The sequence below is a fragment of the Felis catus genome, chromosome C1 (assembly GCF_018350175.1).
Source record: "Felis catus isolate Fca126 chromosome C1, F.catus_Fca126_mat1.0, whole genome shotgun sequence".
NCBI classification, from domain to species: Eukaryota; Metazoa; Chordata; class Mammalia; order Carnivora; family Felidae; genus Felis; species Felis catus.
The window spans coordinates 84,122,482-84,139,254 of record NC_058375.1 but is presented as its reverse complement, the minus strand read 5'-3'; the positions used below and the strand labels follow the sequence as shown (position 1 = coordinate 84,139,254).

Below are 16,773 nucleotides of genomic sequence, written 5' to 3'. Positions count from 1 at the left end.
TACAATTTGTTTTGATATAAGTTATGAATTAAGTATCTAACTTTTTTTTTCTACTAAGTGTACCAAGGGGTTGCAATGCTATTTACTTAATCAGTAATTTTCTTTACTGACTTGAAACACTACCTTTATAATAAAATAATGACATAGTTGTGTAGATTTTTGTGTCTGTTTAAGGGCTTTTTATTTTATTCAACTGATATATCTGACACTATACCACACTTGCAATATTTATGTCTTAATATCACTATCTGGAATCAACATTGATATCCTTATACATGTCCCCTTTTCTTTCTTATTTAACCTCCCAGGATTAGTCAACAAATTGTTCTCTTATATAGTCTTGAATAATCTTCTTTGACTTTCATTATTTCATGTTATTTCACATTCTCTTGGTTTTACTTTTGTCCTTCTATGTATTCATTTTTTTTCATCTGCAAATGAATTCTTATGTGTAAAAATTAAACATGTTTTCTATAATGGACATATGTGAAAGAAACTGAATTTAATATTTGTGTGTGTGTGTTTATGTGATGACAATAGTAAATAAAAAGTTATTCAAAATGCCCACACTTCAGCTAACTCAGATTTCCACTTTTGGTTGTTAAGAGTTAACTTGCATTAGACCAATATTCCCACAATGGACAACTGTAAAAGCTTTCTAGATAAAAAAGAAAACCTCTTCATAATCTTTAGGAAACAGCCATGGACAGCATTCAGAACTGATCCTGACAGACCAGGATCCCTGAGAGAAGGAAAATGCATTGAGCTCAGCCTAACATTTGGTGTCACTATTCTCCTTGAAGTGTTGTTGTTTTTAAATTGTAGTTAAGAGTGAGAAATCAAGCAGAAAACAGCAACTAAAAAGCTGAGAAGCCTAGCAAAATTTTCAGGACTCATGGTATGAGGAAGACAAACTTCAATTCAGGACCTGCCAAAGATGAAGTCCCTGGAAGGTACCCTAGATATTCGGTTGGGATTCTTGAAGGGTTACATCCTGCAAATCAGGATAAACAGAAAACAGATTATCTCTCCCAAAGATTGAAACCTGGTTTTTCAACAGCTCAATCCACACTGGATTAAGGTGATCTACTCTTGTATCAGGCTGACAGCCAGAAACGAAATGTAAATCTTCTATGAAGAAAGAAGACATCATCCAGATCCTCAATGTGCATACACATTGTCTGGCATTAAAAGCAAAATAAAGTGAAATTCCTATAAGATATGATACAGTATTAAATAACTGAAAGAAAGAGAGAAATAGGCAATATAAACAGACCCATAGGTGATACATACATTGGAGTAACTAGACTTAGACTTTAAAATAACTTCGTTTTTATTTTTTTTAATGTCCATTCATTTTTGAGAGAGGGAGAGACAGAGTGAGAGTGGGGGAGGGGCAGAGAGAGGGGGAGACACAGAATCCAAAGCACGCTCCAGGCTCTGAGCTGTCAGCACAGGGCCCAATACAGGGCTCAATCCCATGAACCGTGTGATCATGACCTGAGCCGAAGTTGGAAGCTTAACTGACTGAGCCCCAAAATAACTTTAATATCTTTTTAAAAATATATATTAAAATATATACTTTCAGTAGATAGCTGAAATCCATAAATAAGCAAAATGGATACCCTAGAATGCACAAATAAAATAATTCAAATTAAGAAATTAATAGATTTAATATCAGATTAATACGGCTGAAGAGAACATTAGTGAACTTGGAGAAAGGTCAATATGAAACATCTGGATTGAAGCACAGAGAGGGCAAATAAGATGACAAATTCAGAAAAAAAAAGCATGCAAGATATATGTAAATGATTTTTTAAAAATCCTAAAGTATTTGTACTAAAGTATCCAGGTAGAGGAGAGAATGAAAAATAGGCAATATTTGAAATAGGTAATGGCTAAGAATTCTACACATTGAAAATTGGAGTCATCACTGATAGATTTAAGAATTGTTACAAACACCAAGCAAGAAAATAAAAAGAAAATGGTATTGAGGCATATCAGACAAAGAGAATATTGTAAATTGTCAAAAGGAAATGGATGCAATTCTTTGCAACAGAAAAATAAGAGCTTCAAGACAAACAAGCCAAAACAAGAAGCAAAATATTAAAATGTTGAAAGAAATCTGCTGCTGAACAATGAAATTATTTTTCAAAAATGAAGGTAAGTTTAAGATTTTTGAACAAACAAAACCTGAGAGAATTCTTTCCTCATAGATTCACAAAAAACTGGTAACTAAATTCTGTAAGCCAAGGAAAAAGCTGCATAAAGATGTTGAAAAATTTTTTCACTACTACAAAGTATGTCATTACATGGGTGAACCACAATTTATTTGACCATTGCTATGAACTGAACTTTTATGCCCCCCCCCCCCCCCCACCAAGTTCATATGTTGGAGCCTTACCCTCCAAAGTGATATTATTTGGAGGTAGAACCTTTGGGAGATAATTAAATTTGGATAAGTCATGGAGGTGGAGATAGAGCCACTATGATGGGATTGGTGCCCTTCTAAGAGGATGAAGAGACCCAAATTCTTGCTCTCTGACATGTGAGTAAACCCAGAAGGAGGCCCTCACCAGAACCTGACCACACCGGCACCCTTATCTCAAGACCCCTGGCCTCCAGAACAGTGAAAAATAAATGCTTGTTATGTGAGCCACCTAGTCTATGGTATTCTGTTTATAGCAGCCCGAATTGGCTAAGAAATCAATGCTGGACATTTATATAATCCAGTCTTTTGGTATTAAACACAACGCTTCAGTAAACTTGTCCATGTGTCATTTGGCAATTTTGCCAGTATAACTGTAGATATTACTCAAAGTTGAACCACTAGGTAAAAGAGTGCACATTTCTAATTTTGACAGACCTTACAAAATTGATCTCCAAAAAGTTTATGCAATTTACACTCCTACTAGTAGTGTCTGAGAATGCCTTTTCTCCCATCTGCTCTCCAACAGTGTGAGTTTTCAAATATCTCTTCCATTTCTTAAAATAATAGATTAAGAAGTGATATCATCACTTCCATTTAGCATATCTTTATATGATAAAGCAACTTTTAAAAAATATTTAAACACCTACTGTTTTTCATTTTCTGAGAATTGTCCTCTGTCCATATTCTTTACTGCTGTTTTTATCACATTGATTTGAAATATCTCTACAAAGATGAGAGAAATTAGCCATTAGTCAAATGTATTGTACTTTTTCTTATTTTTCTTCCTTAGACTTCATGTTTTTATGCAGGTTTTAATTTTCATATGGTCAAATTAATCAGTCTTCACCTATGGTGTCTGGGGATTATACCTCATAAAGCATTCCTAATTCTGCAATGATTGGGGAAAATATTCCCCATATTTCATTTTAGATGTTTTATGGTTTTACTAAATCATTGATATTTCAAGCTTTATCTGATAAAAGGAATGTGGCAGTGTTTATTTTAATCCATCCTTTCTCCACCTTTATTGCATATATTTTTATATTAGTGGAATTTTAATTGCTGTGATATTATAACGTCTGGTAGGATTAGTCTTTCTTAATTTCCTTTTTTCAAAGTTTCTGGGTGTTCTCAGCAACTTGGTTTTTCTAAATAAACTTTAGAATTAGCTTTCCTGATTTTAAAATTTAGAGAACTGCCATATTTACAATTTTGTCTCGTCTTATCCAAGACTATAATAAATCTTGGCATTTATTCAGATCTTTTTTAATGTCCTTTAGCAACATTAAAAATTTTTTGTTATATAAATATACTACCTTTCTCATTAAGTTCTTTCTTTAGTGTTTTGCATGGAATGTTTCTTTTAAATTTGACTTTTATTTCTATTATATTTTTAACAGTGTGCTGTTTATATATAGAAATGTCATACATCTTTATATATCTAGCATACTTACTGATTTCTTTGTGCCTAATAACTTGACAAATTATTATAATTTTTAGCATATAATAATAGTTATCTGCATGAATGAAAATATTGCATTCTCCTTTTAAATGTTATGCTTCATATTTCTTTCGCTTGCTATTTACCTTGGCTAAATCTGCCAAAATAATTAATGATGGTAGCAATAATGAGCATGTTTCTTCTTTTTGGTTTTAATGTGAATGTTTCTATTGTTGAAACATTCAATCTGATGTTAACTTTTGGACCGATGTATATACAAACACACATATTAATGTTAGTGTTTTATATTTTACATACATATACCTAGTATATTTATTCATCATAATAAGTAGCTATCTCTGTGTACTTATTTTAATGGGAATATTTGAAATGAATGTTTTAAATCTTATCTAATACTTTTTAGTCTATGAAGATAATAATTTTCCTCCAGTCTGGACATACTAAATGGTGGATCCTAATAGATTGCTTTACATTAAATCATCTTTCCACTCCCAGCAAGAGTCTACTTAATCATGGCAAACATGTACTTTCAATTTTATTTGCTAATATTTTATTTAGAATTTCCTTTGGATTGATATCTCATGGTACTATCAGTCCTTAAACTTACTGTGTCAGGCTGGTTTGGACAATAACAAAAGGAAGCATTTTCCCTCCCTGTTGGCTGCTATGAACAGAGCAATATCACACAGGTCAATCTGGTATAGCTGTTTTTGTGTGAGGCCGTCTGTTATTCAGCCTTTGTGTCTTTGAAGAAGGGGAGAGCAGGCATCAAGAACCACCTTGCCACACATGATTTCAGCCCCATTCTCCCATTCTGCTGGCTTTATTTCTTTTTTTTTGATGGAGATGATGCTTCCTTGCATTTGCTCTATTTTATTAGTCTCTCTCACCTCCCCTGATATCAGTTATTTATTTTTATAATGTCTACGGTTTTACTTTTTATTTTATTTTATTTTTAACTTTTTTAACATTTATTTATCATTGAGAGACAGAGCATGAGGATGGGAGGGGCAGAGAGAGGAGGAGACACAGAATCCAAAGCAAGCTCCAGGCTCTGAGCTGACAGCACAGAGCCTGACGCAGGGCTCAAACCATGAGATCATGACCTGAGCTGAAATTGGACGCCTAATTGACTGAGCTACCCAAGCACCCCCATGATTTTACTTTTTAAAGTGCAGGCCTAGTTCTGCTAACCCATTCTCATTCCCTTGCATTATTTCTCTTTCAGCCATATGCCTTTTCATTTCTGCCTTTACTTTCAAGTGTTCCTTGATTATAGTACACTGTGAAGAAACCTATTTGAGTTTTGGAAGACACGAAGCATATTTATAAAATCTTCTTCTGTTTCCTATGTTAAGACATTTTCAAAGTTAGTGTTTTCTCCTCAGTGATTCTTTCCCCTTGGCAGCAAAATGTTTTCCAAGTCTCTGTATTGTTATCCTTGTTTCTGTTTCTTTATTACTTATTTTCAAATAGAAGAGATCTATGCAGGTCTTACATTTGTTGTCAGATAAGATAGATGCAATATTCTTATAGCCCCTTATATTCTGCTGATACAGTGGCATACTTCATCTTCTTAGATCTAGACCCAGAAACTAGGCTCATATTCATATACAGTCAGTCTTTAGCTACCTTCCAATGTCAGAAAGTTAGAGGACAGATAATTTGAACAGCAGACTTGGAGACCTGTAACACTTTCCTTGACTTTCCATAGGAATGTCCTTAAAGACACACACACACACAGACACACACACTGCATGTGCACTTGAAAAGAAAGAGTAAAAATAGACCCTCCTTGGAAATTTTTTACTTGCAGTATTTTCATTGAGGATTTTTTTTTGGTAAGAATAAACTAGTAGTATGTATGCCCTTCATTCTGAGCCAGAAAAGTATTATTGGCCAAAAAAAGATATATAAAATTTTGAATGACCTCTGGAGATAGCATCTAACATTTGGTTGCAGAAGTCATTCTATGCATAAACAGTGTCCTTCCCTCACCTATCCTCTTTTGCCATAACAACATGTAGTCTCTTCCCTTTCCTTTCCTTCCTTATTGCACCAGCATCTACTCTATTTGTACATCCATTAGAAGACTACAATTTCCAGGAAGCAAATGCTGGAAATAATAGATGATACGCTGTGCATTATGTTCTTGAAAATGTTGTCTTATTAGGAAAAGTGCTATTCATGGGGCATCAAGAGGAATGAATCCTTGAGAGATGGGTGGTTAATGAATACATACACACAAACACACACAAATACAAGTTTAGAGGCACAATTTGGCCTTCATTTATTAATATGTCCTCACAAAAGTGAGTATTTTTTTCCTATTTGAGAACATGCTGTGCCAATGTTAGAAACACCCAGAGTTAGAACACATTATACTTCAGTTAATTATAATTCAAAGAAAGAAGTTGTTAGCTTAGTCTATGACATCTAAAAATAATAAACTTATCACATCTCTTAATTTTGTGTGAAAAGCCTATTTCATTCAATCTCCAACTTCACATTTTCTCCCAATTAAGTGGATATAAGAATATGGAGCTAGGTCACTGGCAAGTGATGATCCAAAACTTAGAAATAATTGCATAGTGCCTCAAATATATAACTTTATATAAATGCTATGAGAAGCTGTAAGCAATGAATAATCCATAAAGAGTATTGGGTTTATACTTCCATTAAAGGCTATGTTCCCTCAAGCCTTGAATATTCCATGAACAATTCAATTAATCTTTTATATATAGCAGACACAATAAAAATACTGATATGTTGTACACAAAACACTGCATAAAATAAGATTTTTAAAAATTACCTAAATTATATTTTAGCTCACCTTTTTATTTTCAAAGTGAATTATTTTCTTCTCAGACTGTAATCTAGGTTTAGTTTCATGTATTTTTAAAACTTAGTGACAGATGAACTCTTTCTAATCTATTATATATCATACTTTTCTATCTTTTATATTGTCATCCAAAAGCGAAACAGGTAAGTATAAACTTCTAGTTAGTGGGTTTTATAAAGCACACTGGTCATGTCAGCAATTTCAGTTACTCTTTTTACCTCCTCCTTTTCATTCCAAGTTCTTAATGATCTTCAGTCAAACTTACGGATACATTTCCTCATTGGTGCCTCCTGTTGGGGTTCTGTTAGCCATATGGGTATGGGAAAACTCTGTGGTCTGGTTTTATGATAAATTTGAGACTACTAGGGAGCTTTCAGCCTGTCAAACTGAAACAAATTTTTCAGCATCAAGTATGAATATGTTTCTGTTTCTATAGTATAAATATTATTATCCAGTTATTTACATATGGATACATATTGCTACAATAGTGCCTAGAGAATCAGGAGTAGACAGCTGCCAACTGCTTTGATTTAAATTATAAATGATGGCACTAAAATAAACACCGAAAAAAATTAAAGTCTAAAGAGATGTATCTCATCTATAGAAAAAAAAAGTACCTGGTACTGAGGACATTTTAATCAGCATTTTCAGGCTAACAGGGACATCCATATAAAACAAATTTTTCTCAGATGGCTGAAAGATTGAAAATTGAAACACAAAACTTTTAAAACTTTTTAGGATTAAATTTAGAATGATTTTTTGGAACATTTAAAAAAAATAAAAGCATTATTAAAATAAGTATGTCAGGGGTGCTTGGCTGGCTTAGTTGGTTGAGCATCTGACTTCAACTCGGGTCATGATCTCACAGTGCATGAATTCAAGCCCTGAACTGGGCTCTCTGCGCTCAGTGTGGAGCCCGCTTTGGATCCTCTGCAGCCCCCCCCCCCCAACCGCCCCTAACTCTGCACCTCCCCTGCTCTCTCTCTCTTTCTAAAAATAAATATTTAAAAAATAAATAAATAAAATGGTTAATTAAAATAATAAAATAAATATATCATTGGTCAAAGAGCAATATCTGAAACAGAGTATATTTAAATCTCATCTATTACTGTAAATTTGCTTCAGCTTCCTCATCTGTAAAATAGAGGCAATAATCTGACCTACCTAAAAAGTTGTTATGAGGATAGAATTTGCTCAATTCAGGTAAAGTAAGGAGGACAACATCTACAATACAACAATGTGTGAGTCAACTGGGACCCTGATTGAGGGGTAGCAATTTTCACCAGCCTGGTCTTGTTATGGTCAAAAATGGAAGTACTCAGAAGGACAAGTGGAAACATGAGGGTGCCTCCATTGGCCAAAACAAGTGACATGGCCAAATACAACTTCAACATGTCAGGGAAATATACAATTCCCATGTAATTGTGGGGTAAGGAACACTTATTTTGGAAATATTATCAAATACACTATACTTGGTAAAACCACCATTTGCAAGATTGGCTCTTTGGGGTTTGGTTATATAGAATCGTGGTGTGGTGTGGCTGTTTGAGTAAAAAAGGTCAAGGTTTTTGTGCACAGGCTTATTTGGGATAGTTTAAAAGAAAGAACCATGATATCACTTGCATTTGAAGAAGTGATAAGAGATTTTAAGAAGTGTGATTTTGATCTCTGTCTGCCGTTCAGTTTTCAAGAAAAGCAAATAAGAAAGAGTTATTTTGAAAATATTTTTTTTTTTTGCTGTTTCTTTGATTATGCCATCAGTCTGGGCCTGGAATGTATCACACTAGCAACCAAGTCACTGAAATGTTAATAAGCTTTTTAAAAGAATATACAAAGTAATTTTTAAAATATCTTATTCAATTTGCCATACACATTCATCACACATATGTAACTTCTGGTGTTGGTTTGGCCTATAACCTTGTTAAGTTTTCTCAAATATATAAAGACATATCCAAATACACCTAATTTTATGTGAGAAATGTGCATGTATTTTTATATGAGAATATTATATTAATATATAAATACATATTGGTATATGTGTATATAGGTATAAAGTATTCATTTAAATATGTCATATTTGTCTTTTTAGGTCATTATGTGTAGATCTACCTAATTCTTTCTTTTTTTTTTCTTTTTTTTTTTTCAACGTTTATTTATTTTTGGGACAGAGAGAGACAGAGCATGAACGGGGGAGGGGCAGAGAGAGAGGGAGACACAGAATCGGAAACAGGCTCCAGGCTCTGAGCCATCAGCCCAGAGCCCGACGCGGGGCTCAAACTCACGGACCGCGAGATCGTGACCTGGCTGAAGTTGGACGCTTAACCGACTGCGCCACCCAGGCACCCCTAGATCTACCTAATTCTTTCTAATAGCTGAATACTATTCCATGGAATGAATGTTCCATAATATATGCACTAACTTCCACCTAGTGGAACTGCTTACATTTTTTTCTTTTGGAATTGCTTACATTTTTTTGATATTTTGCATAATGTTGAAATCATGCATCTTTATATATTATTTCTATAGTTTTTAAGGGAGAGTACTTCAGAATGGAATTGCTAGACTAAATAAATAATTTAATAAATAATATAAATAAATTAGATTTTTTTTACAAGTGTTTGTTGTCACAGTATTTTGCAAAAACAATTTTTATAATTTTCTCTCTCAGTAATTATGTTTGAGATTATATGCTAGTACTGGGTGTACTCAACTTTTTAAATGTTTTTCAGCCTGATAAAAAATAGTATCTGGTTCGTTTTATTTTGCATTCATAACATTTTCAGATGAAAATGATCTTGGCACTTACTACCATTTCTCCCCATTCTATTTTCTTTTTTTTTCTTTTTTCTTTTTTAATGTTTATTTATTCTTGACAGAGACAGTGGGAGAGACAGAGTGCGAATGGGGGGAGAGACAGAAAGAGTGGGAGAGACAAAAATCTGAAATGGGCTCCAGGCTCTGAGCCTACAGCACACAGTCCAACGTGGGGCTCCAACCCACAAACCACGAGATCATGACCTGAGCAGAAGTCAGAGGCTTAACTGACTGAGCCACTCAGGTGCCCCTCTATTTTCTTCCTTGTAACACTAGATATTGTAATTCTGAGAATTTGGAAGGTGTAAGGTAAGCAGAAGTTGTTCTTTGGCCAACGGTAGGCAGATGCATGAGCTTAACTCAAAGTAAGGGTTGTAGTAGTAGGAGGACCCTATGCTTGCCTCATTCCTTGAATACAGCTAGATAAATATCAAATCATTCTGAATGCCCAGAAATTGATCTGATGACTGACAGAACAAACTGCACACTAGAGGGAGAGAAGAGGCCACATCATTGAAGGTAGGAGGTGTGGAGATGTGGTTTTGGGGAGAAATGGATTGGGGCTGCTGTGGAGAGGAGAGAGCCCGTCTTGTGGAGAGAGGCTAGAGAGAGAGGAGCATGCAGGGTTTTGCACAAGGAAAACACTTCCCCAAATCCATTGACTGGAGAAATGAGAGGGGCTGATTTTTGTGATTATTTGCAACTCATGGGGCTCAAAGACTAGAGTTTTAGAGGTCCATGATGTGGTTGGAATACAGCATGGAGGGCATTGCAGTGCTCCTGTAGAGAAGGCAGGCAGGTTACACAGAGATAGATGGGGCAATCTGAGAATCCACAAAGACACACTGGGAGAGACAGTTGCTTCTTCTTGGAGCACATCTGAGAGAGGGGGCACTGCCTCTCTGAGGACAAAGGAGCCAGTGGGTGCCATTTCCCTCTCCAGCCCCTCAGCATAAACCAACTTCAGTAAACAGTACAGCACAAATACTAGCTGCCTAAACTGTTTACATCAAGTCCCATCCCTCTATGCTCTGCTAGTACCACTTTTCTTGGGCAAGTATGCCTGAAAACCAGCACTGTGGGCCCATGCCCCAGAAGACCAGCACAACCCCCGCCCCCCCCCCCCCCCCCGCGACACACATTGTGTCTACTGACCACAGAGCTCTGCAAATCTTCAGCTGTAAATAGCATTCATCTGGAAATAGCATCTGATCTCTTTTAACAAACAACAAGAGCACACCTAGGTAAAACTCACCACACTTTGGACAAGGTCCAAAAACTCCCCACTGCAGGAGAAACTATGCAGAGGACTAACCTGGGGGATAGAGCAGCCATAATACAGCAGAAGAGTGCACACAGCATATACCAGAGATACTTCCTGAGGCACCAAGCCCTGGACAGCATATGAACTCTTCTTCATAAAGCCATTACTCTCAGAAGCAGGAAGCATACCAGGCTTTTCTAACACAGAGAAGAAGACAGAGACCTACACAAAAAGCCAAAATGGAGGAATTCATACCAAAAGAAAGAACAAGAAAAGGTCATGGCCAGTGATTGAATCAAAACAGATATAAGCAATATTCCTGTCCATAATTTAAAGCAGCAATCATAAGGATACTACCTGGACTTGGGGAAAACATAGAAGACACCAGGGAGTCCATTGCAGTAGAGATAAAAGAGCTAAAAACTAGTCAGGTGAAAATGAAAAATGCAACAACTGAGATTTGAAACTGACTAGATAGAATGACCACAAGCATGGAAGAAAACAGAGGAATGAATAAGAGATATAGAAGATAAAATTATGGAAAATAATTAAGCTGAACAAAAGAGAGAAAGAAAAACTTTGGATCACCAATATAGACTTAGGGAACTCAGTGATTTCATCAAACATAATAACCATTTGTATCATAGGAGTCCCAAAAGAAGAAGAGAGGAAAAGGGGGGAAAAGGTTTACTCCCAGAAATTATAGCTGAAAACTTCCCTAATCTGAGGAAGGAAACAGACATTCAAATCCAGGAAGCATAGAGAATTCCCATCCAAGTCAACAAAAGCAGGCCAATACCAAGACATATTGTAGTTAAATTTGCAAAATATAGAGATAAAGAAAAAATATTAAAAGCATCAAGACAAAAGAAGTCCCTAACTTACAGGGGAAGACAGATAAGGCCAGCAGCAGATCTTTCCACAGAATCTTGGCAGGGCAGAAGGAGTGGCATGATATATTCAATATGCTGAATGGGAAAAATATGCAGCCAAGAATACTCTATCCAGCAAGATTGTCATTTAGAATAGAAGGAGAGATAAAGAGTTTCCCAGACAAACAAAAGCTAAAGGAGATTGTGACCACTAAACTAGTCCTGTAAGAAATATTAAAGAGGACTCTTTGAGGGAGGAAGAAAGACCAAAAGTGACAAAGACTAGAAAGGAACACATAAAATCTCCAGATGATTACTCTGAATGTAAATGGCCTATATTCTCTAATTAAAAGACATAAGATGTCAGAATGGATTAAAAAAAAAAAGACCCATCTACATTCTGCCTATAAGAGACTGATTTTAGAGCTAAAGACACCTGCAGGTTGAAAGTTAACAGGATAGAGAAACAGTTACCATGCAAATGCATGTCCAGAGAAAGCTGAAGTAGCAATATTTATATCAGACATACTAGATTTTAAACCAAAGACTGTAACAAGAGATGAAGAAGGGTACTATATCATAATAAAGGGGACTATCCAACAAAAAGATCTAACAATTATAAATATTTATGCCCCCAACTTGAGAGCACACAAATATATAAAACAATTAATAACAAACATAAAGGAATTCATTGATAATAATACAATAATAATACAGGACTTTAACACCCACTTACAGAAATGGACAGATCATCTAAACAAAAAATCAACCAGGAAACAATAGCTCTGAATGACACACTGAACCAGATAGACTTAATACATATATTCAGAACATTTCATCCTAAGCAACAGGATACACATTCTTTTCAAATGCACATGGGACATTCTCCAGAATAGATCACACACTAGGTCACAAATCAGGCCTCAACAAGGAAAAAGGATTGAGATGATACCATGCATATTTTTAGACCACAATGCTAAGAAATTTGAAGTCAACCACAGCATCCTCTGCAAATCTCTCACTTGTGCCCATGGCAGCTGTGACTATCAGAGAGAGATTACCACAGTCCTGGCCTTGGCAACAGCAGCAACTTCCTCATTCACTGGAGCCTAGCGGTGAACCTCAGAGCCTTGAGTGGCCTTTCCTGACTCTCTCAGCTCTTTCAGTGAGTGTGTAAGCACTTGATTTTCTGTAATAAATTCCTTCCTGTTAGAAATGCCTGTCGTGATTTCTGCTTCCCTTCTCTGAACACTATCTGATAGATTATTTTTGGTGATTGGCCATTTATATTTCCTTGTTTATCAAATACCTATTCATAATCATGGCCCACTTTTATTGTTCTTTAAAATTAATTTTTGGAATATTGATTCTTCTTCCTTTTTGTGTTACTCCTTTTTCCTGTTTTTTTTTTTTTTAACTTTAGTAAATATTCTCTTGTCATACAGAAATTTTCATTTGTATGTATTCAAATCAAGTATTGTTTTTCTTTATGACTCCCAGTTTCCTCTAATGCTTAGGAAGATCTTCCTCACTTCAGGTTATAAATATACTTGCCCATATTATTTTTCATGCTTTGTTACTTTATTCTTTTTTTTTCTTTACTAAATTTGGAATTTATTTTTAAGTGTAGTATAAAATAGGGTTATATACTCATTTTCTTCTGAATTAAGAGCCAATTGTCCTAAAATATTAATTATAACACTTTCTTTCCCCCTTTCACATGTGAATTTTGTATTCTTGAATTTCATTGAATTTCATTGAATTTCATATGTGAATCTATTATTAGGACTTCTATTATCTTTCACTGATATTTCTGTATATATTTTTTCATCACTATATATTTTTTAATCACCATTGCTTTTTAATAATATTTATTCTCTGGTAATGCAATTCTCTTGAAAATTCTCACACATCTATTTTTTTCTATGAATTTTGGAATGACTTTTTCCAGTTCAAAAAATTTTGTTAAGCATTACACCAAATATGATTTAATTGCATTAAATAGATAGATAGATAGATAGATAGATAGATAGACGTAGATAGAGATAAGTACACAAAAATTTGGAAAGGATTGATACTTTAGGACTATTAAGGACTATCTAAAATCAAGTACTGAAAGAGCATGTTTCTGAATTTATTCAGATTATATTGCATGATTTTCAAAAAATCTCATAGTTTTCTTCAATAGCTTGTAGTTTTCTCATTAAAGTGCCTATAAATGGGACAACATATACCATGCAATTACATCTTTCTAGTCACTAAAATAGTGAAATGATTTATTCACTTATTCATATATCTCACTGTCTTTCATGTAGTAATTAATGAACCCAATGATTTATTACTTGAGAGTTTGCCCTATACTTCTCTTGGTACTATATATATATATATATATATATATATATATATATATATAGTCACAAGGGATTCAGGAACCCTTAGAAACTGTTACATACGTGTGTTTTCAGGGGAGGGGAGTCTCAACTTTCAGGTGATTCTCAAAGGACCCCTTAATTCGAAAAAAGGTCAAGAATCATCAATATAATAAAAAAGAATGAAGTATTAATACATGGTACAACATGGATGCACACTTAGATGATAGATAGGTAGATAGATGATAGATAGATAGATAGATAGATAGATAGATAGATAGATAGATAGATATACACAGATGATAGATACAAAGATAGGTGCAGATATAGATACAGTGTATTGGTTCTATTTCTCTAGAGAATTTTGACTAAAAAAGTTTTCAAATATTTGGGGATTTTCAAGAGATCTTTCTATGTTTGATTTTTAATATAATATAATCTGTTCATAAGTTTATAAATGTTTAGGACTACTATATTAATATTTGAATTGACCCCTTTATTTTTATGAGATGACTTTATGCATGACTGTATTTTTATTGATGTGAAATCTACCTGTTCCGATATTAGTATAGTCTCTTCAGCTTACTTTTGAGTAGCAGTAGCATTTGCTTTCTATTTATTCCATCTCTTCTTTTTTCTTTCTTATTTGCTTTCTATTTGTCTCATCTGCTTTTTCTCCTTTTTCCCTCTGTTTGTCTTCTTTTGCATTGTGTATTTTTTATTATTTCTATTATTTCATTTTATCTTTTTTGTTCATTTACTAGTTATAACATTGTCTTTTGTTACTTTAGTGATTGGATCGGCATTTATGGAGTACATCTTTAACTCATCCTAGTCCATCTACCTGTAAGTAATGTTATCCCACTTTACCTTGAGCATAAGTTCCTTACAAGAGTATCCTTTGATCTCTCCCTTCTGGCATTTGTGTTGTTGTCCAACACTTACTTCCACGCATGTTATAAACCCCAGCACACAAAGAAAAACTGCTGCCCTCCCATGTTGTTATTCATCCAAAGCTGACTTACACAATAGATTACTACACTCCTGGGAAAATGGTCCCCTTTCTCTATAAATGAAAAAAGATGGCCTCTTTCTGCCTACAACTAGAGACATCCAGGTTAGAAGAGGACAAAGTAATGTCTCTTAATGCTTTCAGGAAACCATATTCTTTTTGAAATAAGTATTTTTAACTTTAAGTGTGTTTTACCAAACTTTAGCTGAGGTTGCTTTCTTTTAATGGTGCTAAGCAATAATTGCACTAGCATCTAGTGATCTTGTGGGGAAAACACAAACCATATACACATAATTTACAGCATACACACCATTTTATATCCTAACATTGATAATAAATAGGTGATTATGTTTATGAGCACATATAAATATGGTCTTTATAATTCAGTATTCAGATTTTACCTTGTATAACAGCTAATGTCAACTATTTTGCATCTTAATATAATATATAAAATGTTTATAAAAGGTACAGGCACACTGGGATATCTTGGTTCAGTTAACTTTATGAATGGGTTTATAGCTTTTGGAAAAAAAAAGGGATATAGTCACAGAGAAATATATATATATATGTATACACATACATATAGTTTCATATATATGGTTTCATATATATATATATATATATATATATATATATATATATATATATATGGTTTCATATGGATAGACAGATAGATAGATGAAAGAGAGAGAGGTTTTAAAGATTTAGCTCATTGGCTCATGTAATTGTGGGGCCTGGCAAATCTGAAATCTGTTTGTCAAGCCAGCAGAGTAGAAATTCAGGTAAGAGATCATAGTGCATTATTGAGTCTGAAGCCTGGAAATTCAGGAAGAATTTTTATGTTGCAATGTGGAAGCAGAATGCCTTTTTTGGGATACCTGTCTTTTCTCTTAAGGCCTTCAACTAATTGTGTAAGGTTCATTCACATTATGGAGGATAATCTATTCATTTGTTTTGTTTTAAAATATAATTTATTATCAACTTAGCTAACATACAGAATACATACAGTGTGCTCTTGGCTTTGGAAGTAGATTCCCATAATTCATCACTTACATACAATGCCCAGTACTCATTCCAACAAGTGCCTTCTTCAATCTGCCTTATTTCTATTCAACTGATTGTAAATGTAAGTTACATCTAAATACCGTTACAGCAACATCTAGACTAGTGTTTGCCCAAACAGACTATGGTCACTATGCCATAGTCTAGCCAAGTTGACATATAAAATTTACTATCACAGAAAGTAAATAACACATCTCTAAATTACCTATTGGTCAAAGAAAAAAATCAAAAAGGAAATTAAAAATATATTTTTATCTGAATGAAAATTAAAACACATAATGGTAAAATTTGGGGGATGAACCAAAAGCAGTGGAATATTATGCCACTAAACATTTATATTGGGAATGAATGAAGATCCTGAATCAATTGGTTCAGCTTCCACCTTAACAAATTAGAAAAGAAAAAAATAATAAAGCAAATGAAACACAAATCAAGCAAAAGAAAAGAAATAATAAAGGTCATAGTGAAAAATCAATGAAATATAAATCAGATCCAAATGCTAGTCCTGCTCTCATATTTGAGAAGATCAATAAGATTGGTAAGCCTCTATTTAGATCAATCAAGAAAAAAATAGAAGACACAAATTACCAATATCCATTCTGTCCTATTGATCTGTGTGCATATTCTTTCACCAATGTCATATAT

At 34.2% G+C, this 16,773-nt stretch overlaps 1 protein-coding gene across 1 annotated transcript in view; it reads right to left on the bottom strand.

Moving 5' to 3' along the window:
- Positions 1–16,773, bottom strand: part of SNX7 (sorting nexin 7) — a 311,909-nt gene that overhangs the window by 261,611 nt on the left and 33,525 nt on the right. The window lies entirely within an intron of this gene.